Source organism: Ambystoma mexicanum, chromosome 11 (assembly GCF_040938575.1).
Source record: "Ambystoma mexicanum isolate Mex_15411 chromosome 11, UKY_AmexF1_1, whole genome shotgun sequence".
Classification (NCBI taxonomy): domain Eukaryota; kingdom Metazoa; phylum Chordata; class Amphibia; order Caudata; family Ambystomatidae; genus Ambystoma; species Ambystoma mexicanum.
The window spans coordinates 1,010,902-1,035,448 of NC_090934.1; positions in this window are offsets into that span (position 1 = coordinate 1,010,902).

Genomic DNA, 24,547 nt, shown 5'->3' on the forward strand with positions numbered 1-24,547 from the left:
GGTGGACCATGGACATAGACTTGAAAAGGATCCATTGGGCAACAGGAAGCCAATGCAGTTGTCTCAGTATAGGTGTCATATGAGCTCCAAAAGGAGGATGGATAATGGAGCGAGCAGCGGCATTCTGGAGTAGCTGCAAGCGCCCTATGAGATAACTGGGTTGGGCCAGGTATAATGAGTTGCAGTAGTCCAGGATGCTAAGGACAAAAGCTCCAACTACAGGTGCCTGACTGGCCGTAGGAATGAAGAGGAGGACTTTCCGAAGGACCCTAAGTTTAAAATGGCCCGATTTACAAACTGCTCCCACCTGTTCATCCATGGTAAGTGTAGCTGAGAAACGTACTCCCAGATTCCTGACGGATAGAACCGGTATCGGGAGGAGACCTAATGAGGAGGGTCAGAAGTCGGCCATCCAAAACAATTGGGGAGTAGCTGTACCCACAATCAGAACTTCAGTTTTTTGAACCATTTAATTTAAGCCAATTCATTGTCATCCAAATACCCAGCTCTTCCAGGCAAATTTTTAGCCTCTTTTCTGTTTCTGGTTTCGTAAGGTCCAAACGGACCAATATCTGGGTGTCATCCACGTAAGAGTAGAAGCGAAACCCATGAGATTCAATCAGAAACAGTAAGTATCTTATGTAGATATTAAACAAGATGGGGGAAAGTGCCGATCCCTGAGGGACACCACAGGATAGAGAGACCGGGGCAGAGCAGAACGGAGGCAGCGACACTAATTGCGAGCGACGGGTCAAAAAAGTTGTGAACCATTCCAGAACCTGGCCAGATATACCAGCTTCAAAGAGGCGGGAGATCAGAAGTGCATGATCGACCGTGTCAAAAGCAACCGACAGATCTAAAAGCAGGACTGCTCCGACAACGCCCTGGTCAACAAGGCACATAAGGTCATCCATCACCGAGTTAAGCACAGATTCATTACCTCTTCCCGGCCGAAAGCCTGATTGAAATACATCAAGGAACCGACTTCTTCTAGTTTTTCGTAATGTTTGACAAAACAATAATTACCACAAGCCAAAAACAGAGCCACGGAACACAGGAATGTTATGCTGATGGTCAAAACAGACGTACATAGCATGTGAAAATAAGGACAACTAATGTGGTGAGCAATGGCAAGCATACATTTTTGAAACAGCACAGGCAGACCTTTTGAAGGATAGCTGACTTATGAATTTGTACTACATTGTACTACATGCGGCAAAATCCACGCCAAGATGGCCGCCCCATCACTATGAGCTGCTTCCCAGCCCCAGAGTAACACCCTCTTCGACCTTTTAGACTACTGCAGCTGGATTGACTGACTAGCATCATATGTGTCCAATCCTGAGCCGGTAGGTGTGAGCGTCCCACCGCTTGAAGGACCACGCTTCAAGGCCCCTACCTGTCCTGTGCCTGTCCAGTCACAGCAGTGACCAGGGCCAGAACCCCTGCCTGTCGCTGCGCTGCTGCCCCTGCATTCCTTACTGACAGCAGATATTTGGTAAGCCTCATGTCCGCATCTGAGTAACGTTTGTGCCACTAGCATGGCCCGCTCACTGCCCTCTTCCTCCATTCCGGCACTCCCCTGCCTTAGTCCGCTCCATCTTGCACTGCTTCACGTGTGCTCTGTAAATCTGGCATCCTGCTGTGCCCGTGGCTTAACAGCCAGCCGCCTTCACGCACGCATTCGAGTGCTACCTGACTTGCATTTCTGACGTCCCCAATAGCGCCATTCTCTGTAAACATTGCGGCTCTGATTTCCAATGACGGTAATTATACTGTATGGCATCACTCACAGTCCTCAATACGTGAGCATCGCTGCATTGCACCGTAAGTGTTGTAACCACGCCTTTATCTGATTTTGCACCTAGCTCAAACAGCCACTTTGTTTGCAGCACTATGCCTATGGGCTGTCTCCCATTATACGTTATTCTGCAATCTGATATTGTCTAGATCGCACCTGCTGCATTTATGTCCTGTATTGTGCACTTTATATGCTACCCATCCTAGTCAAATGTGCCTCTGCAGCTCACTTCTTTTAAATTTCACTGTGACTGACAATAGCATTGTGATCTGAATTAGCTTGCCCTAGGCATCAAACGTGTACATTAGTGCCATTGCATCTAACTAGATACCTAGATGGGTCCTTTGGCCTATCACTACACTGTTATCTGTATAACTCTATATGCTGCCTGCACTAGCCTAATTGTGCCTTCTCTGTATCCGAACATCAGCCCTGTGTACAGTAATACTCTCACCTCTGCTCTCTCTACCCTGCACTATGATCTTAACTTGCATTTGTCTACGCTCATCCTCCACCTTTCTTATTGTATTTTACCACCTACTGTATTTAGCTACTAGCTACTCTGCCGCTATATTTTACTAGCCTAGATGTGCATGTGGTTATACAGTTTCCTGGAACTCACTCTTGCCTCTAGACTATGGCTCTAACCTGCCAATGCTCATCCAGTACTTTGCTGCTACACCAGCACCAGCATATGACCTCTGTTGCCCTTTATTAGTTAGGTATCTGCTGTCCCTAATTATCTGTCTACTACATGTATGATTCTTGTACGCCAACATCAGCAGCTGCAACACGCTGTCACCTCATCGTTACCACCACCTTTATCTAACCTATGCCTAGGAGCAGCCTTGCTGCAAACTACGCACACCCATCATACATCATTATGCATTGGCTCCAGTCCTCTCTCATTCCTATACTGCACATCAGTATTGGGCTTAGCCCCGCGCCTAGTATTAGCTTCAGGACCTACCAGCACAACACGTGCCAGAACACCATCAGCCCACCCATCGTGCCTCACATCTCTCCTCCTACTCGTGTAATAGTCAGCACATACATGCCTTGGCTTAATACAGACACCATGACATGCGTTAACCCCTACCTGAACGATCCTGCCCTTTGGCTTCAACATTTCGCTAACAAACCAATACCTAAACAACCTTGTTCTACTTCCAGCAGAAATCTTAGACTGAGATCTAGAGTCATCCCAACAAAATGGTGCTCATATCTGGGGTTAATAGCAGAATACCCTCATATCATGACATCACTAAAAGTGACACTGCCCAGGCTAAACCATCACCTTACCACCCCAGTACCATCCACAGAAACCTAAGATTAGGATCTAGACTGCACACACAAATTCCTCTCCCACACTTACTTAAGAGCAGCAAATACTCATTGCCTCACGTCAATCCCACAAACACTGCCAACGACATAGGTACCACCCCTGTCTCCAATGCTTTGCCTGCTACTCACCCTTCTATGCAGAAAACAACCTCGAAAGACACCTTGATCAAGGCAGCCCTGGTCAATGCTAGATCCCTCCCAGCCCATGCATTGGACATTGCAGACTTTATAACTACTGAAAAACTCAACCTCCTTGCTGTCACGGAAACGTGGCTACACGCTGCATCAGGCCCGTCTTTGTCCTTGGCCATTCCAGACAACTATGCTATCATCAGATGCGATAGAAGCACCAACCAAGTGAAAGGAGGCAAGATTGCCTTCATCTTTAAGAACACTATCGATATTAGGCTATTCCCAACCTTCAGATCCCCTCTGCTGAATCTACCGGCCAACTGGACCCATCTCTACATTCTCTGAGGACATATCGACGCTCCTTACCACCAATGCTAAACCCAAAAGCATAATACTCAGAGATTTTAATCTCGGTTTCAAAGACCCCATGAACACCAATGCCCTTGACTCAGCTAAATGAACGCCAAAAAATGTAATCCACTTACAGACCCAGAATCCAAGCCAGCTATGTACAATATCACTCTTCCTGAGCCCTCATGCAAACCCTTCAGCTTCTCACCTCTGTCCACGTGGGAAGTGGAAACATCATTAGGAAGCTCAAACCGTCCAACTGTCAGGGTGACTTATGCCCCGCACCGGTCATTAAAGCGGCCGCACATGACCTTGCGCCTTTCATTACCAATCTCATGAACGCCTCCTTTAAAACAGGAATTGTGCCTGATAACCTAAAAGACGCCTGGGTCATCCCATTAATCAAAAAACCTACCCTCGACCCTGGTAACCCTTCCAACTCTAGACCCATCACAACAGTGCCCTTTTTCCTAAAAATACTGGACCGGGCAGCCTACCTGCAAATACAGGCTTATCTAGAAACTAACAATCTCCTGGGCTTCAGGCAATCAGGCTTCCGCCCCAGACCTGGTCCTCAGGCAATCAGGCCTCCGCCCCAGACACGGTACGGAAACAGCCTTGATTGACCTCATAGCACAAATCCAAGAAATAAAAGATAAGGGAAAATTATCCCTCCTACTATTGCTTGACCTATCGGCAGCTTTTGACTTGGTCAACCACCAAACTCTGAAAACAGCTGCACATGTCTCTGATTCAGCTACATCCTGGATTAGATCTTTCCTTGCAAATAGAAATATGAGGGTCTTCTCACCATCTGCCTCTGCTGAACCTTCTCCAGTACAATGTGGGGTCCCGCAAGGGTCATGTGTCTCCCCTATGCTTTATAATGTCTTCACAAAGCCTCTTTTCAACATTCTCGATCATCTGGGCGTCACGTATACCAATTACGCTGACGACTCCCAGATACTCATTCCCATCACTGGAGACCATGCAACAGACACAAAAGCCCTCAACGAAATCAATTCAGTAATCCAAGCCTGGATGGCGCATCACAGACTCTGCCTAAACAATGAGAAAACTGAGCTACTAATCCTCGGTTCTCCCGCTAGACTTAACAAGTTAGACCCTGCCTTCAAATCTTTCACTACTGATGGCAACACTATCAAGGTCTCTAATAATACTAAAACCCTAGGTATTTATCTCGATGCCACACTATCTTTCACCAGACAACCTAACGCTGTGGTAGCAGGGTCAGCATACACTTGCAAACTAATCACTGCTTGCAGACCCTTCCTCACGACATCCAACTGTGTGACGCTTGCCAGAATCCTAGTTATGCCCAAAACTGATTATTGCAATGTCCTCTACTTAGGGATGAGCCACAGAAATATCAATAAGCTCCAAGTAACACAAAACAATGCCATCAGGGCCGCCCTCAACATTCCGAAGAAGCTCCACATATCGGACACTAGACGCAACCTTCACTGGCTGGCTGTCAGCACAGAATCTCCCTTAAAACGCTTGCTTTAACACACAAAGCCCGGGCGAATCTGGCCCCAGCATACCTCACCAATAGACTCTCTCCACACACCTCCACAAGGCCGCTAAGAGCTGCTCATGTTCACACCATGTCCATCCCGAGATTTAAGCTGCAAAATTCCAGTGGCTCCAGTTTCCCTGTTCTGGCGGCCAAGCTCTGGAACACGCTTCCTTCCTCCCTCAGATCCGAACCTTCCTTCCAATTATTTAAGAGTAACACTAAACGTTGGCTCCAGGAACTCGATCTTGCTGGGCCGTACCCATAGGTTTAGCTTTTCGTGACAGGGATTATTGGGGCGCCTTTTCCTATCCACATCTCCCCCTTCTAGTTCTCTCCTGTATTGTAATCTTACTATGTTCCTTTTGTGGCATTGCCACTTGATGCTAACTGTTTTTACAGGACCTGCCTTATTCAATACTGTGTATTGCTGACTTCATATTGTAACCTATGTAAAATGACTGTACATTTCTGTGTAACACCATGTTCTGTAAGACATGCGCCCAGATGCCCCAGGGCCAGGAGCACTTTACAAATAAAATAAATACAAATACAAATGAAGGTTAAAAAGGTATACAGTGCCTAAAGCAGCCACTAAATGTAGGATACATTTGGGATATAAAAGGGTTGTGTAACAAAGTGCAGTAGCAAATGTATGAAAACGTTATTAAAACCAAGAGAAAACAACAAATATCCTACCTTCCCACATTCCCACAGGTGTTCCGATGATAATGGTCCCTCAGATGTGTGGGGGCGCCTACCTGGGTGCAAAGGGAGAAGGCTAAACCACTGGCACATCAAATGCCCTGGGGAAGACTGAATTTGGCTTTGTGGACAACCTACAGATTTGGGCCTGGTGTGTTGCAGCCACCAAGGAAAACAGGGAATCCCATGCATTTCTGAAAAGACGACACCCGTGGGAATGCACAGAGGTCTGACTTGCTTGAATCGCCCCCAAATGTATTACCCACAAGGCCCGGAAAAGTCCAAAAGTTTGGGAAGAAAACACAATGATCAGATATTGGCCATCAGGAAACCACCGAAACACACCACCAACAACACATGTCCTACGATCCCACATTTCCACAGGTGTCCTGATGAAAACAGTACCTCACATGTGTGAGTGCACCTACCTGGACACAAAGGGAAAAGGCTTAACTACTGCTATCCCCAAAGGGTTTGGGGAGAGTACATTTTTAGGATTTTGGTTTTGTGGAAAACCTACAGATTTGGGCCTGGGGTGTCGCAGACACCAAGGAAAACAGGGAACTCCATGAATTTCTAAAAAGAAGACACCCATGGGAATCCACAGAGGTCAGACTTGCATTAATCGCCCATGAATGTATTACCCACAAGGCCTATCAAAGTAAAAAATGTATGGAAAAAAACACAATTTTCAGACTTTTCCCATCAGAAAACAACTGAAACACGCTGCCAACAACACATGGCCTACCTTCCCACATTCCCACAGGTGTCCCAACAAAATAGGTACCTCACATGTGTGGGAGCACCTACTTGGGACAAAGGGAAAAGGCTAACCCACTGCTATTTCAAAAGGATTTTGGACATGAATTTATTAGGATTTTGGTCTTGTGGACAAACTACAGATTTGGACCTGGGGTGCCGCAGCCACCAAGGAAAACAGGGAATACAATGCTTTTCTGAAAAGAAGTCACCCGTGCGATTCTACAGAGGTCTGACTTGTGCAAATTGCCCTCAAATGTATTATCCACAAGGAACGGCAAAGTCCAAGATGTAAGGAATAAAAAACAATTTTCAGACATATGCTACTAGGAAACCACTGAAACACGGCACCAACAACACATGTCATACCTTCCCACATTCCCACAGGTGTTCCAACGAAAACAGTACCTCACATATGTGAGTGCAGCTACCTGGGCGCAAAGGCAAAAGGCTAAACCACTGTTATCCCCAAAGGGTTTGGGGAGAGTATATTTTTAGGATTTTGGTCTTGTGAACAACCTACAGATTTGGGCCGGGTAGGTCCCAGCCGCCATTGAAACCTGGGAACCCCATGCATTTCTGAAAAGAATACACCTCTGGGAATCCACAGAGGTCTGACTTGCGTGGATCTCCCTAGAATATATTACCTACAAGGCCTGGCTAAGTCCAAATTTAGGGAAACAAACACAATTTTCAGACATTTGCCATCAGGAAAGTACCAAACACACTGCCAACAACAAATGCCCTACTTTCCCACATTTCCACAGGTGTCCCGGTGAAAACGTTACCTCACATGTGTGTGTGCACCTACCTGGGCGCAAAGAAAAAAGTCTAAACCCCTGCTATCCCCAAAGGAGATAAGGAGCAAAGGGGAGAGGATATTTTTAGGAATTTTGTCTTGTGGACAACCTATAGATTTGGGCCTGGGTTGTCACAGCCACCAAGGAAAACAGGGAACTCCATGTATTTTTGAAAATAAGACACCCGTGGGAATCCACAGGTCTGACTTGCACGAATCGGCCTAGAATGTATTACCCACAAGGCCAGGCAAAGTCCAAAATATAGGGAAAACAACTCAACTTTCAGACATTTGCCATCAGGAAACCACTGAAACATGCCGCCAACAACACATGCTCTACCGTCCCGGGTTCCCACAGGTGTCCCGACAAAAAAGGTACCTCGCATGCGTTGGTGCACCTATCTAGGGGCAAAGGAAGAAGCCTAAACCCCTGCTATCACCAAAGGGTTTGGGGGAGAGGACATTTTTAGGAATTTGGTCTCGTGGACAACCTCCAGATTTGGGCCTCGGGTGTTGCAGCCACCAAGTAAAAGGGGGAACCCCATGCATTTCTGAAAAGAAGATACCTGTGGGAATCCTCAGAGGTATGATTTATGGGAATTGCCCTATAATTTATTACCCACAAGGCCTAGCAAAGTACAACATTTAGGGGGGGGGACACAATTTTCAGACATTTGCCACCAGTAAACCACTGAAACAAACACGCCACCAAAAACACATGTCCTATCTTGTCACATTTCCACAGATTTCCAGACAAAACTGTACCTCACATTTGTGGGTGCACCTACCTGGGCGGAAAAGAAAAAGTGTTCACCGTCCACAAGTCCAACGCCAGTCCCAGGGAGCCCCTTTAGGGGCTCCCTGGGACTGCCGTTGGAAATAAATAACTCCAGAGATCCAGCAAAGCTGCTGAGGGACTCGCTAGGTAAGGGAAATTAGCCATCAAATGAGAATTCTCCCTAACACTCGCCCCCCCCCCAGACTAAGGGACAGGAGGATTTAATCCACTCCTGGATGGTTCTCATACCTCTAGTCGGTTACAAACATCCTAGAGAGACCATCAGCATTTTGGTGGTGCCTTCCTGCTCTGTGCTCAATGGAAAAATCAAATCCTTGTAGGCAGATTGACCATCTAAGTTTGGGTTTTCCTCTTTCATTTGCATCAGCCATCTCAAGGGTTGGTGGTCAGTCTGAATGATGAATGTAGATCCATACAAGTATGGTCTAAACCTCTTCAGTGACCACACAATAGCAAAACATTCTCTTTCTATTGTTGCCCACCTTGTCTCAGGATCCTTTAACTTCCTGCTGATGAAACAAATGAGGTGTTCCCTACCTTGCTCATCCACTTGACTAAGGACTGCACCTATACCGACATTAGAAGCATCAGTTTGTACAATGAAGGGTTGGAAATAATCAGGAGCTATTAGGACTGGAGCTTGACAAAGGGCTTTCTTCAGACCTTCAAATGCTTGATTGCACTCCTCATTCCATTTGACCTTTTTAGGAAATTTGGGAGAGGAGATGACATTCAAGGGAGAAGCTATGGCCCCATAGTTCTCTATGAAGTTCCTATACTACCCAGTAAGGCCTAAGAAGGTACTCACTTGGGTTTCAGTAGTGGGGTGACCGTGGTTTGTACAGCTTGTACTTTGCAAGGTAGTGGCCTTATTTCACCTCCTCCTACCTCATGTCCAAGGTAGACCACTGTACTCTGACCAATTTGACACTTGCTTGCCTTTATGGTTAGATGGCCCTGTTCCAGAGCCTGCAATACATAGCCAAGGTGTTCAATATGTTCTTTCCATGTAGGGCTGAACACTGCAATGTCATCCAAGTATGCCATGCAGAAGTCCTCCATCCGATTCAGAACTTGATTGACCATCCTCTGAAATGTAGCAGGTGCATTCTTTAGTCCAAAAGGCATTACCTTAAATTGGTAGAGGCCAGCTGGGGTAGAAAATGCAGTTTTCTCCTTGGGATGGTCTGTCAGGGCTATTTGCCAATAGCCTGACGTTAGGTCAAATGTGCTGAGGTACTTGGCTGCACCAATTTTGTCCACCAGCTCATCTGTCCTAGGTAAAGGATGGGCATCAGTCGTTGTGACTGCATTCAGAGCTCTATAGTCCACGCAGAATCTCAACTCCTTGGATCCTACCTTTGGTACAAGCACAACTGGGCTAGACCATGGGCTAGTAGAGGGCTCTATAACCCCGAGATCAAGCATCTTGTTGACCTCATTCCTTATATGAGTTCTTACATTGTCAGACATTCTGTAACCACTGCTTTTGACAGGCAAACAGTCACTAGTGAGTATATCATGCTGGCCCCAAGGGGTTAAGCCTGGTGAAAGTGAGAACAGGGAGGCAAACTGATTTAACAGTAACTTGCACTCATCCTGTTGGTCAGATGCGAGACTGGAAGAGAGATTAACTCCTTCCACTTGCTCATCTAAAGGTAAGCCTCTGAGGAGGTCAGGCAGAGGTTCACTCTCCTCCTCCTCCTGAGCTGAAGCTAGAAGCAAAGCTCATGTCAGGTCGAGAGACATATGCCTTCAAACGGTTGGTGTGAAAGACTCTGGGAGCCTCCTTAGGTTTGTCTAAGTCCACCAGATAGTTCACCTCTCCAAGTTAATCCACAACCTTGAAGGGTCCTATCCATTTGTCCTGCAAGGCCCTCTGTCTTGTGGGGACCATAACAAGAACAAGCTAGTCTTGAGTAAACTCAACCATGTTAGCCTTCTGGTCATGCCAATATTTGACCAGAGCTTGACCAGCCTTCAAGTTATCACATTCTCCTCTGGATACCTATCACATAGTCAGTCACTCTGACTGGCTTGGGGGAAGGAGCACTCGCCAACCCCTCCTTAATTAGGGCCAATGGACCTCTGACTGGATGGCCATAAAGAAGTTTGAATGGGCTAAATCCTACACCCTCCCGAGGGACTTCTCTATATGCAAAGAGAAGGCATGGCAGTATAAGGTCCCACTTTCTCTTAAGGGGTTCTTCTAAAGCACCTATCATGCTCTTCATAGTTCTGTTAAACCTCTCTACCAACCCATTGGTTTGGTGATGGTAGACAGTTGAGAACTTGTAGGTGACTCCACAGGTTTTCCCCATGGCTTGCATGTAGTTGGACATAAAATGTGATCCCCTGTCGGATATCACCTCCTTAGGAAAATCTACTCTGGTAAAAATACCAAGAAGGGCCGTAGCCACAGCTGGAGCAGTACGAGTCCTCATAGGTATAGCTTCAGGAAATCTACTGGCATGATCCACTACAACCAGGATAAACCTGTTGCCTGAAGATGCGGGAGGATCAAGAGGACCAACAATGTCAATCCCGACCCTCTCAAAAGGAACTCCAACTACTGGGAGAGACAATAAGGGTGCCACGTTCTTGGATCTACTTTTGCCAGAGGTTTGGCAAGTGTGTCAGCTTCTGCAGAATTTGTCTACTTCTGAACCCATCTTAGGCCAGTAGAAGTAAAGAGAGAGCCTTTCCTTGGTCTTCTTAAAACTTAAGTGACCAGCCAAAGGTATCTTGTGGGCTAACTGCAGAAACTGGAGTCGGTTCACTAGAGCTACTACAAGTCTTTTGCAGTCTCCAGGGGTTGACTCAGTTGGTTCACTGTAGAAGAGGCCATCTTTCCAGTGCAACCTGTACTTCCCTGGCTCAGTCCCATTGAGCTGAGAAGTTGCCTGTTGGCGAAGACCTTCCAAGGTAGGAAATTCTCTTTGTCCCTTACTGAAATCTTCCCTGTTGGGTCCACCTTCTGCCAGTAAAGACTGCAGCTCAGGATGGTCAACAGGTTCCAGCTCTCCTACCAAGGTAAGTTCCTCTTCTAGATCTGATTCCTCAGTATCTAGTTTGACCATACAGGGTTGAACCTCACACTCAGCCTCAGCTGGTGTGGGAGTCACAGATGTGACTTTGGACAGTCTTGGAGATGTCCTTCTGGGCACAGGAGTGCTTGCTGGTTTCTTGCTGGCAGACTTGAGTTTCCCCTTTGTCTTTTCTTGCCATGCAATGGCAGTAAGTAAGTCCTGTGGACTTGGGGCGATAGCTTCCTCTATCATATCCCCAGGAGAGCCTTTCAAGGTTCTCTCCCTTGCAGACCTTGTGAGCTTCTGTTTTCTTCTGCTGGGGGGCCTCGGGGTACTGGACACAACTCCAAGAGTTTTAAGGTCATTACCCAGTAGGACCCTCCCAGGAACGTTATTTTTCACACTTACAGGTATCCTGACAGTCATGTCATTACACTGGATGAGAGCTGGTAACTGGGGAACCATTTGCACAGGGCCTCCAGCTAACTTGGTTAAGTGTTTGGGTGCCTTAGCAACATCCTCCACTTTGAAAAAACATTAATCAACCACAGTTATGCTGGCTCCAGTGTCTCGGATGGAAGGGGTCTCCTGACCATTCACAAGAACACTATCTTTGTAATACTTTTTAGTATTATCTGGGATTGAGTTATAGACATCTAAGTTCTGTTGTTCCCAAAGACCCAAGGACACTAAAGAAACACTAGCTGAGACTCTCATGGGCTCATCATCTAGTAACTGAAAGTTTCCACTGGTCATAGGTACTTCATCCACATGGGTGAAGGCTAAGGAGACAGTGTTGACCCCTGAAGGTTTACCCTTACATATGGGATCTCCTTTCAAATGGCCAGGTAGGCCACAAACAAAGCATTTCCCAAATGCTCTTTGGAATGTGGGTTTACTCTGACCTCCATCTGGTTTGGGACTAGATGGTACACTAGCCTGATTTGGTTTCCCTTGTGGCTTACCCTGGTTATGTTTGGGGCCCTCTTTTGGATTGGAATTATTGGAATTCTCTTTGTTGTCTTTCTCTGGCTGTTTTCCCTCTTCCTTCTTCTGAGTTGCCCCAGAATCCTTGTGAGTAGCCCTGTTGACAACCCACAAGTCAGCAGCCTTAGCTAGTTTCTTAGGATCCATCTCCTTTGAATCAGCCAAGTGCTGTCTAAGCTCAGGGGACAGACATCAAAAATAGACCCCAACATTACAAGATTCCTCAAACCTTCATAAGTGTTCACTTTGTAACCCTTAACCCAACCATCTGGGTGTTTCGAACATTCACACACCCAGGTAGCCCAAGAGGTACCATCATGCTTTTTGAGAGTTCTAAACCTCTTAAGGTACTGGGAAGGTTTCTTCACAAATCTAGCTATTAATGCTAGCTTCACACACTCATAATCCTGTTCATCCTCCTCTCCCAACTCCATTACAGCATCACTTGCAAGAGGGGGAAGCCTAGAGAAAAGCCAGGGGATCAGCTGATTCCCTGAGATACCTTGAATCCCATGATTATACTCAAACATTGCTAACCAATCCAAAATATCAAGTTTAGTCTCATACATACCCATCATTTCCTTTGGGATAAGGGGTCTGTCAGGGCTGGCAGATCTAGAAGACTCTGGGAGAGAAGCATTTTCTACAGACAACTTTTTAATCTGTAGTTCATGATTCAGCTCCATTTCTCTGAGCCTTAACTCTTGATGTTTCTTGGCAGTTTGTGCATCAATACGTTTTAATTCAAGTCTCATTTTCTCAAGTGCAATGCATTCAGGAGTAAGTGCAGGACCTGTGGGGGCCCCAGTGGATAGAGGTTGTGCTTTCTGAGCAGGAAAAAGAGTTGTAGGGTTACCTAACAAGGACTCATCTACTTCTTCCATATCAATACTCTCAGAATCAGAAACATCAGTATCCACATGTGCTGGAGGGGTAGGCCCTTCTGACACACTCTCCAGACTTTGCTTTCCTATTAACTTTGCAATCAATTCAGATTTCTTTCCTTTACCAGAGAGACTCCTCTCTTTGAGGCATGGTTCTCAAAACCTCAGCAGTGTAGTTTAAGAGACCCTCTTCAGTGTAGCTTTCCATATTTTACATGATTTCTCAGTAAAATAGAATTAGTGGTGTTAGCCTTGTGGTTAGTTGAACCCAAGCAATAGCAGCACTCTAAGTGTAATCACTCTACTTCCAAATCCTCACCGCTGTACACCAGTGTTAGGCAGAATCCTGTGCAGTGCCATTAGGGACCACTGCACACAATTAGGTCTACAGGTGGCAATACAAGTTTTACCCTTGGTACAAGCCTGTACTACTATGTTAAAGTGGTAGCAGTAGCGGAGCAGCCAGGCTTATGTCAAGAGTAAATGAGCAGTAGTAGAGATTACACACAGGAACACAATTACTGTGGCTCAAGCAAACACTGACTCAAGGTTTCAGGTAAAAAATCTAAGTACATTTATTTTTAAACCATTCGGTACAATCTAGGTAAGTACCCTGTGTTTGAGAGAACCGGTGTTATGAAACAATACACAATACCGTGAATACGATTGCGATCACTTTTTGACAGTTCGGTCTACTAAATAAACGCGTATCCGTGGCAAGAAATGCTACCGGGGCAAAAACACACTTAGCCCCTGAGATACCCAGAGGGAGTTGGAGGCAAAAATCATAGGCAATATGTTAGGTAGGCAAACAGAATCGAAGAACACTCATAGGTAGAAATACAAGAGTCGAGAGGCCGGAGCCAGTGTCAAGTGATATGATATGATATGGCATTTATAACGCGCCTATACACAAGTGTTTCAAGGCGCGACGAGGCAGGGAGGGGGGGACAAAGGGAAGACAGACAACGATCTTACTAGGCCAGGTGTCATTCAGATCGTGCAAGTGCATTGGAAGAGGGAAAGGAAAAGTGCAAGGGGAAAGGGAGAGGGGAAAGTGCAGTACAGGGGTAATATAATAACAAGATAAATAATGAGGGCCAGCTGGTGGCAAGTGCAAGGTAAGTGCAGACAAGTGCTGGGAGGGGGGCTGTAGGGATACAGAGACAGTCCCGCAGTACAGGGGTAGCCAAGGAGGCAGAGCAGGGGGCAAGTGGCTGGGACGGGGACCGAGAACAGTGAGAGTGGCCCAGTGCAGATTCAATGCAGTTTCAATCAGGAATTTTAGCAGGGGGGAGGGGGAGAGAAAGCAGAAACAAAGAGGAAGGTTTTGAGGTGCTTCCGGAACCGGAGATGGTTCTCTTCAAGTTTCAGGGAGGCAGGAAGGCTGTTCCAGTGGGAGGCCCCAGCAGAGAAGAGAGATCTACCACCAACTCGTTGCTTGGAGAAGCGGCTGACCATGAGGGAGTTGGAGGTGGATGAGCGAAGAGCTTGAGAAGGAAGATATTTAGGAAGAGAGAGTTGAAGTTATTTCAGCCCCAGGCCCCAGAAGGCCTTGTGGACAATGCAGAGGGTTTTGAACTTTATCCTCGCAACCACTGGGAGGCAGTGCAGAAATGTCAGTTCTGGAGAGATACGGTCCCTGGGCTTGAGGCCAAGGACAAGTCTTGCAGTCCTATTCTGGATGAGTTGCAGAGGGCAGAGAGTAGAGGCAGGCAGATTAAGATAGAGGCTGTTACAGTAGTCCATCTTAAAGAGAACCAGGGCTCTGGAGACAGTGAGCTTCTGGGGGAAGGAGAGGAAAGGAAGAATACCTTTGAGGAGATGCAGCTGGTAGTGTGACTTCGTTGAGACATCAGAAATGTGAGGAGAGAAGGAGAGTGTGGAGTCGAAGGTGACCCCGAGGTTTTTTGCCTTGCAGGTAGGAACAGGAAGAGGGCCAAGAGAGGCTGGCCAGAGATCTGCAGGGAAGGAGGGAGTGGGTGTGCCGATGAGTAGAATCTCGGTCTTATTGGCATTAAGGCAGAGGTCATTGGTGGCACACCACTCCTGAATAGCAGACAGACAGTCAGAGATGAGGGAGGGAGAGGAGAAGGCTGAGGGTAGCCTGAAAATGAGCTTGGTATCATCCGCATAGCACTGAAAATTGGGGCAGAAAGTGGCGATGCGGTGGGCAAGGTGTGCCAGATATTGGTTGAACAGCCAGGGAGAGAGGTTAGATCCCTGGGGGACACCACAGGTAGAGAAAAAGATGTCAGAGAGGAAGGATCCAAGCTGGACCTGGGAGGGTCGATTGGAGAGGAAAGAGGTCAGCCACGCCAGAGCCTGACCAGTGATACCCAGGTTGTCAAAGAGACGGTTGAGCAGGATGGCATGCTTGACAGTATCAAAGGCAGAAGAGAGATCAAGCAAGATGAGAACACACAGAGTGTTAGAGTCATGGTTGGAGAGCCGGTCTTCACAGATGTTCAGGAGAGCAGTTTCCGTGCTTCTGGCAGCTCTGAAGCCAGACTGATGGTCATGAAGACAACCCACAGATTCAGCATCGAGCTTAAGCTGGGAGATGGCCAGTTTCTCCAGGATCTTGCCCAGGAAGGGGGTGATGGAGATTGGGCGATAGTTAGCCGGGCAGGAGGGGTCGAAAGAGGTTTTCTTAAGAAGAGGGTGCACAAGGGAATGCTTAAGGAGGGAAGGGAAGACTCCAGTGGCAAAGGAGTGATTGTAGAAGTCAGCCAGCGCAGGAGCCAGGGAGTCGATGTGATCCTTGATAGTTTTGGAGGAACAGGGGTGAACCTGTTTTTACGAGACTTTCATAGATCGGACTTGTCTGGAAACCTCGTCAGCAGAGAAAAGGGAAAAGGGTGAGAAGGAGGGAGGAGGGATGGCTGCAGAGGGGCCAGAGGAAGAGCAGGGAATAGAGGGAGGGGGTGATTGGAGGAGAGTGAGGAAAGGATGTCCTGAGTTTTTGAAATGAAGTGAGAAGCCAGTGCCGTCCAGAGGGTCTGGGAGGGGACAGGAGAGATAGAGACTGCGGAAGGATTGGCCAGCTCCTTGCAGATTTTAAAGAGTTCAGCCGAGTTGTTAGATGCTGTAGAGATGCAGACCTGGATATGGGCTCACTTCTTGGTGAGAACAGAGAGCCGGTATTGCCTTTGCAGCAGGTGGCAGGCCAGTTTGTCAGAGGATGAACATGAAGCCATTTCCTCTCTGCCACCCTGTACTTGCGTTTTAGGGTGACAAGATCTGAGTCATACCAGGAGTTACACTTGGCCTTGGGCTTCAGGTGGATTCTCATGACAGGGGCAAGGATATCAAGAGTATCAGATATAGCAGAGTGGAGAGTGGAGAGTGGAGAGGGCTGTGTCAGGGTGAGAGTCAGCCGAAGGGGGAGGGGGAGTGAGAAGGTGGCAGCGAAAGCCTCAACTGACACGCGCTTCATGGGTCGGATGACCGAGAAGGAGGGTGGCAGTGATGAAGGTGGCTTGGCCAGAGGGGTAGGGAGGGTGAGGTGGGAGGAGAGGAGAAAGTGATCACTCCAGGAGAGAGGAGTGGAGAGAGGGACAGAGAGGGGAAGGTCAGAGGAGATCAGAGCATCAAGAGTGTGCCCTGCAGAATGAGTCAGGCCAGACGGGAGAATGGAGAGTGAGAGAGAGTCGCAGAGGTCATGAAAGTGTCCGGAGGGGGGACAGGAGACATCCAGGTGGATGTTGAAGTCTCCAAGAAAGAGGAGTTGAGTGGTTGAGGCCAAGAGTGAGGAGGAGAGGTCCGCCCACTCGGACAGGAAGGAGGAAATTTGACCAGGTGGGCGATAGATAGTAGCCACGGTAAGGGAATGGCTAGGAGAGAGAGAGAGTCGGCAGACAAGGCATTCAAAAGAGGAGTAGGTCTGCGTAGGAGTGACAGAGGCTGGAATCCACTGAGGGAAGATAAGGGCAACACCCCCACCAGCGCAGTTGGGCCTGGGCACGGAGAGGATCTTGTAGCCGTCAGGTAGGAGTATGTCCAAGCTGGTGACAGAGCTGGCCGTGAACCATGTCTCAGTGAGACCGAGGACATCGAGGTTAAGTTCCTCAAGAAGGCAGCAGATATCAGAGGAATGTTTGACAGCAAAGCGAGAGTTAAGAGTGGCAATGTGGAGAAGGTTGCCATCCTTGTAGGACTTCCGGGGAGGGATACAGATCAGAGGTACGCCCTGCGGAAGTGTAGAAGGCGCATGAGAAAGGGCAGAGAGGGAGGGGGAGGCAAGGTAGCCGAGGACAGAGGAGGGGGGACAGCCGGAGAGGAAAGGAAGTTGATGAGGCGCGGGAAGTGTCTATCAAAGAGGTGAAGGTTGGCCTGAGGGCCTTGGACCAAGAAGGGCCCATTATAGCAGACATTAATGATGGCCTTAGAGGAGTGGAAGGATGCCAAGAGGACATCCCAACGGGTGCCACCATTAATGGGAGAAGAAGAGAAAGGAGAGAGCACAGAGACTGTGTGAAGGGTCCATAGGTCAGGTGAAGGCACGACAAAGAGAATGTCGGTGAGGGTTTGCCTGGAGGCACTGGTGTAGGTGTCAGCGCTAGGGAGGCCTGGGTTGGAGACTAGGATGTCCTTTTTAAACTTTTTCCTACCAGATTTAGTGAGGACAGCAGGATAGTCAATGGAGAAACAGTTAGAGAAGATGGGAGAGATAGAGAGCACCATGGAATAGGTAGAAGAGGAGGGGGGAAGACAGACAGGAACAAGCGGACAAGATAGTGAGTGGCAATCCGGTTGTGCAATACGACAGAGTCTCAGGGTTAAAGATCTCAATATGGAACCAGGGAGAAGCCACCTAAGTTTGACAATCCTGAGAAGGGAGGAAAAGGCCAAGTTCACCACAATGCAAGAAACAGCAATAAAAGCGCATTTGGTAACCGGTGGAGAGGCCGCCTAAGTTTGAGAATACTGAGAGGGGAGGAAAAGGCCTAGTTCACCACAATGCAAGAAACAGCAATAAAAGCCTGATGGTGGAACCCGGTTCCTGTGTTGAGGATCACACGTCAGATAGTTCGCGATTCAAAGTTGCCAAAAGTACTTTAGATATTGTCAAATGTTCGGAAGCAAAAGTTATAAGGAGGGAAAAATAAGGGCAAGCCTTATAAGCGAGAAATAGGGATTTCACCCAAAATTCCTCAAGCAGGACGCAGTACCTTTTCAAAGAAGAAGCTGGCGCCACAGCAGTAGTTCCTGGTAGTTTCCTTTAAACCCAATATTCCTGGCTTCGGCACGAAGAAGAACGATGAAGGGGGTCTACACCACACAGGGATGAGGCCGGCAGAAGCGACAATGAATAAAAGGTGTGCTCCTTAAAAACATGAGATGCTCTTCAGGTGGCTATCCGGACCACTACAGTAGTATGCAGCGATTTCGACCACGAAGGCGTCCTCTGGCTGAAGAAGGCGAGCTGGTTATCCCCACCATGCTCAAGGGAAGAAGACTCCGGACTGGAGCTCCTTTTAGTCGTTGAAGGGTAAATAGCTCAGGACTGCAGCAGGGCTTCACCGGTACGGGATAGTTGCAGCAGTCGACCTCTTCTCCGCTTCTCTTCGGTTCCTTGTATTTCCAGTGACTACTCTCTGACTTACAGCCCAAGAGACCTGCCTTTTATGCGAAAATCCACTATTCACACAGCCTGGCTGTCAATCACACAGAAGGGGGGTTGTCCAGCCTGGACAACCACCTCAGCCAATCATGAACAAGTGCAACTTGGGTTTCCTAGGATACCCCGTACAGGGGGTTACTACACCCCTCTCTCACATTCAGCCCACCTAGACACCCAGGCGCCTTGCGGAGGGCTTCTTGGCAGAAGCCCGCCAAAAGACAGTGAACAAAGGAGGCAAACCTGGTTTGCCGTGCAAAGTAAAACACAAGAAGGACTTTAACAAAAAGAAATGGCGAATAAGCCGCACCGGAGCCAAAAGAAAAAGTATTTGGTCAAGCGGGTTTAAGTTCGAGGCTAACACAATAGCCTACAATATTACCACTGTTATATAAGATAACCGCGGTAGAAAATTAGGGTAGATACCACTGCCACCAGCCATGCTAAATGTTAAAAAAGCGAAACAATGCTCTAGGAGGTACAGATAAAAAGGGCTAAGAGTTAACCCTTCCAGTACTCCATGTAAAATGGGGTGTACTGGATCTGTGGTTAATTTGGCTAAGTAAAGTTAATGGTAACTTTACCCTTTTCTGGGGGACAGTAGTCAGCCTCAGAAATGGAGTCGGGGGGAAGTCTGAACGACAACCCTGTGTCGCTGCACAGAAGGTGCTGTGTGACACGCAAAAGATGGGGGCTACTTGAGTGGTGTACTCCAGAGTCCACCATCACTAAAACAGGTAGAAACACATAGCAAAACACAAGTAAGAGTGGTGAAAAGCTCACACTCTTACCAAGTGGAAAGAAATAACTCCAGAGATCCAGCAAAGCTGCTGAGGGACTCGCTAGGTAAAGGAAATTAGCCATGAAATGCAAATTCTCCCTAACACTGTATAGCGTTTCGGTGGACAGCACCCAAGCCCCACTTCTGTCCTGGGCTTCCCCGTTAGGGTGCCCGTCCCTTTCTGGAGGGAAAAGCTGTAACACAGCCCAGCCAGAGCTCCAGGCTGGGCTTGGGGATGGTCGGCCCACATGGGAGACAGCCAGCACACCAGGATAGGGTGATGTCCCTGGCTTTGGCCGGCTGTCTCCCATGTGGGTCAACCATCCCAAGTGTAGAGGCTGTCACAGGGAGCCCCAGGAGGGTCCCCATTCCTCCTCGAAGGGAACATATGTAATGCAGCCCAGCCAGAGGTGCAGCGTGGGCTTGTGGATGGTTGTCCCACATGGGAGACAAGTGCCCTAGGCAGGAGACATCACCTCCGACCTTACTGGAATTCTGGCCGGCCTGCATTACATCTTTTCCCTCTGGGACAGGATGGGGACCTTGCTGGGGCTCCCTGGAACTGCTGTTGGGCTTAGGGACCGTCAACCCAAATGGGAGACAGCTGCCCAAGGCCAGGGACATCACCCCTGACCGTCCTGGAGTGCTGGCTGGCCTGTGTTACAGAATTTCTGCCAGGGAAGGGAAGGGGACCCTGCTAGGGCTCCCTGGGACAGCCTCTGGACTTGGGGATGGCCGCCCCATATGGGAGACAGCTGTCCAAGGCCAGGGACATAAACCCAGACTATCCTGGAGATCTGGCTGGCCTGAATTGCAGCTTATCACTTCCGGGAAAAGTATAGACATTTTTCATATACATTTGTCTAAGAGTAGTTTATGGTTTGTTGCATTGTGCACTCATTGTGGGCTTCCGCTCACTCTCACCCCTCGGAGATTTAGTCTTAACTGCCTGCCAAGCTACCTAGATTGGTCTGGCTTGTCCAGAAGGCTCCCCTGTTTCATAAACCGAGGGTGGCCTCCTAAACCTCTGACCGCCAGGTCAGAGTTTAGAAATCCATTTAACAGTCCACCATCCCCAAGTGCAGCAGCTTTTGCACGGAGCCCCGGGAGGGTCCCCATCCCTTCACGCAGGAATTTCTGTAATGCAGCCCAGTCAGACCTCCAGTATGGTCGGGGGTGATGTCCCTGGCCTTGGGCGGCTGTCCCTCATGTGGGTTGACCGTCCCCAAGCCCAGCGGTGGTTCCAGGGAGCCTTGGCAGGGTCCCTGTCCTTTTTAAAGGGAGAGGCAGTAATGCAACCCAGCCAGAGCTCTAGGGTGGTAGGGTGTCATATCCCTGGCCTTGGGTGGCTGTCGCCCATGTGGGTTGAACATCCCCAAGCCCAGTGTTGGTTCCAGGGAGGCCCGGCAGGGTCCAAATCCCTCGCCATTGGGAAATTCTGCAACAAAACCCATCCAGAGCTCCAGGATTGTTGGGGGTCATGTGCCTGGCCCTGGACGGCTGTCTCCCATGTGGATTGAATGTTCCCAAGCCCAGCAGAGTACCTATCCTTTCCTGGAGTGAGAAGCTGTAATGCTGGCCAGCCAAAGCTCTGGGATGGTCGGGGGAGATATCCTGGGCCTTTGGCGCCTGTCTTCCATCCGATCATCCCCAAGCCCCGCCTGGAGCTCTGTCTGGGATGCATTTCATCTTTTCCCTCTGGTGAGGGATGGGGACCCTGCCTGGGCTCCCTGAGACTGCCGCTTCACTTGGGGATGGTCGATCCACTTGGATGACAATAGCAAAACAAAAGAGGTGATGACTGGAAGGTTTGAAGTAAATCCTAACCTCTGGCATTGCTCTGGGCAACCCTCAAGAACAGCGTTCTTCGCCTGCCACGCCATTACAAAAGGGAAAAGACCATATGCAAATCAGCCTGGCCCTACCCCAAAAGGGGCAGTCCAACCCGAACTGTTTGGTCACATCCCTTCTGCACAGGACCACAAGCATCCCAAAACATGTTTTAGCCCTTTTGGGCCTCATCAGTGAGGAGTAGCTTGGGTCTCTAGGCCAAGCAGGCACGGGACACACGTCTGGGCATACGCGTCACACTCGGGCGAACTACAGCAAAACAAAAGGGGTGATGACTGGAAGGTTTAGAATTAATCTTAACCTCTGGCATTACTCTAGGCAACTGTCCAGACCATCGTTCTTCACCTGCCAAGACATTACAAAAGGGGAAAACCATATGTAAATCAGCTTGGCCCCACCCAAAAGGGGCAGTTCAGCCCGAAGTGCTTGGTCACATCCCTTCTGCATGAGACCACAAGCATCCCCAAACATGTTTCAGCCTTGTTGAGACTCATCAGTGAGGAGTAGCTTGGGTCTCTCGGCCAAGCATGCACAGGAACGACGTCTGGGCATACCCGTCCCACTAGGGGTGACAATAGCAAAACAAAAGAGGTGATGACTGTAAGGTTTGGTATTAATCCTAACCTCTGGCATTGCTCTGGGCAGCCCTCCGGATGATCGTTCTTCGCCTGCCAAGCCATTAGAAAAGGGAAAAGACCATATGCAAATCAGCTTCGCCCCACCCTAAAAGAAGCAGTCCAACCGAGCATGAATGGGACAGGTGAGAGGGAAGAGGAGAGGATGGATGTAATACTAGAAAGCAAGCGTGAAGGCCTCCTGAGAGTGGGGACGCTGAACGTATAGGGGATGAACTCACCCACAAAGAGATCATTGGTGTCCAGGGAATACCGTAGAGCAAGCTTTGGCATACTGTTCCCACAGGAGACTAAATATGCCAGGGGCATAGAAAGAAGGGTACATGGCAGAGCAATTGACAGGAATATTGGGGTTCGGGACCTCTCAGGAAGGCCGGTGTTGGGATTCTCATTGCGAATGGGCTAAGGAATGGAGGTAATGAAGGTTTGGGCCGATGAGGAGGGGACCATAAAGAAAGTGAAGATTACATTTGTGACGGTCTACTGTCCAAACCAGGGGCAACAAAGGTATCTCACGAAAACCATCTGAAGATTGTGCTCGAAGCCACAGGCTACATAATTCTCGGAGGTGATTTCAACATGTGGGCAGACCCAAGGGTCAACAGACAGACCCAGGAAAGCAGTACGGAAGAAGTGCCTAAGCCAGGACATGTGGAGGTGGGGGGAATGTTGGAGGTCTAAGGGTTACGTGACATGTGGAGATATTTACACCCAGGGGAATGAGGATATACCTTTTACTCTGCCCCACATGGTACTTTCACCAGAATTGAATATATATAAATTTTCCAGGGGCCAATGGGAAGAAGCAATATGTTCGGAGATCTCCCCAATCACGTGGTCGGACCATGATCTGGTACTGGTGGACATAAACTTAAAGGGAATTGTGCCCACTGGACTAAATGGAGATGTAACAACTCTTTATGGAAAGACCCGGTTTTCCGCAACGAATTATCAAAGGAGATAGTTGAGTATTTCAAAATAAACAATACTGGGGAGCTCTCAAAGAAAATGGTGTGGGAAGCAGGGAAGGCAACGTGGCGGGGGATCCTGATCAGGGAAGGGCCCGGCAAAAGCGTGAGCGGGGTTTAATTGAAAACAGGTTGAGAACCGAAATTGCCCAACTGGACAAGAGGGCAAGGGACACCACTGAGGAAAGGGAAGAAAGGATCTTGGAGGTGAAAAAGAAAAGGGAAGAATTGCATCTCCTTGAGGAGGGCCTAATAGTCAGGCAATTACAATTCCTGAAACAAATGTTTTATGAAAAGGGAGACAAAGCGGATGCTCTGCTAGCAGCACGGCTGAGGGTCCAGAGCGAATGCTCTGCTAGCAGCACGGCTGAGGGTCCAGAGCAAAGAGAGGTGGGTTTCGACCATAGAGGAGGTGGAGAAAACAGAGGACCAAGGGGGGGGAAGGGATCCAGCATGCGTTTGAGGCATATTACAAATACCTTTATAAATCGGGCATCGACAGGAATGTTATGGGAACAAAGCGATATTTAGAAGGAGTTCAGATGCATGGGCTATCCCATTCAGATGCTGGTGTCCTCGAAGCCCCAATAACAGCTGAGGAAATAAAGAGGGCGGTGGGAAGGATCCCAATGGGGAAGGCACCAGGAGAGGATGGCTTTAGCACAGGCTTTTACAAGTCCTTTCTCACCCCCCTAAGTTAATTCATGGGAGAACTTTTTAACAATATCCTGGAAACGGAGGAGGCTCTGGGTACTTTCTCAAAGGCAATGATTACAGTTATCCCTAAGGAGGGCAGGGACCCCCAGAGATGTGGGTCCTATCGCCCCATCTCACACCTGAACATTGATGCCAAGATCTACACCTGGGTTTTGGCAGCGAGACTGGAGGTGTAAATGCCCCAATTCATCCACTCAGATCAGGTGGGTTTTATACAGGGACGTCAAGGGGCCTTGCATTTGATCCATGAAGCATGGGGAATGGGACACGACCCTGTCCTTCTGTCAGTAGATGCAGAAAAAGCCTTCGAGAGGGTAGAATGGGGCTTCCTTAAGGAGGTACTGGACAATGTGGGTCTAAGCCCACAGTTCCTGTGAGGTATTCTAGCAGTATATGGATCCCCCCAAGCGATTTGTGATGGTCAACTGAGACTTTTCCCGATGGTTTCCCTTGAGTAGGGGTACGAGGCAGGGCTTCCCCTCTCCACAATTTTGTTTGCGCTCTCTCTAGAACTGCTTGCACAGCAAATTAGGGATGACCCAGGGGTAGCGGGGCTCAGGGTGGGGGAGTGGAATAAAAAGTCGCATTATATGCAGATGATAAGCTTGTGCACATGAGGAACCCACTAACTTCCGTACCCAGGGTCACTAGAATGATCGAAGAATACGGTGATCTCTCAGGGTTCAAGATCAACAGATCAAAATCGATCCTGTTCCCACTGAATAGGCAGGTAATCGAGATATAGGAAGGTTCTCCCCTCTGGGGTTGGGGGTAAGCCTGCGTGAATTGAAGTACTTGGGGGTCAATCTCACAAGGGAGTTGGCAGATCTATTTCAGACGAACTA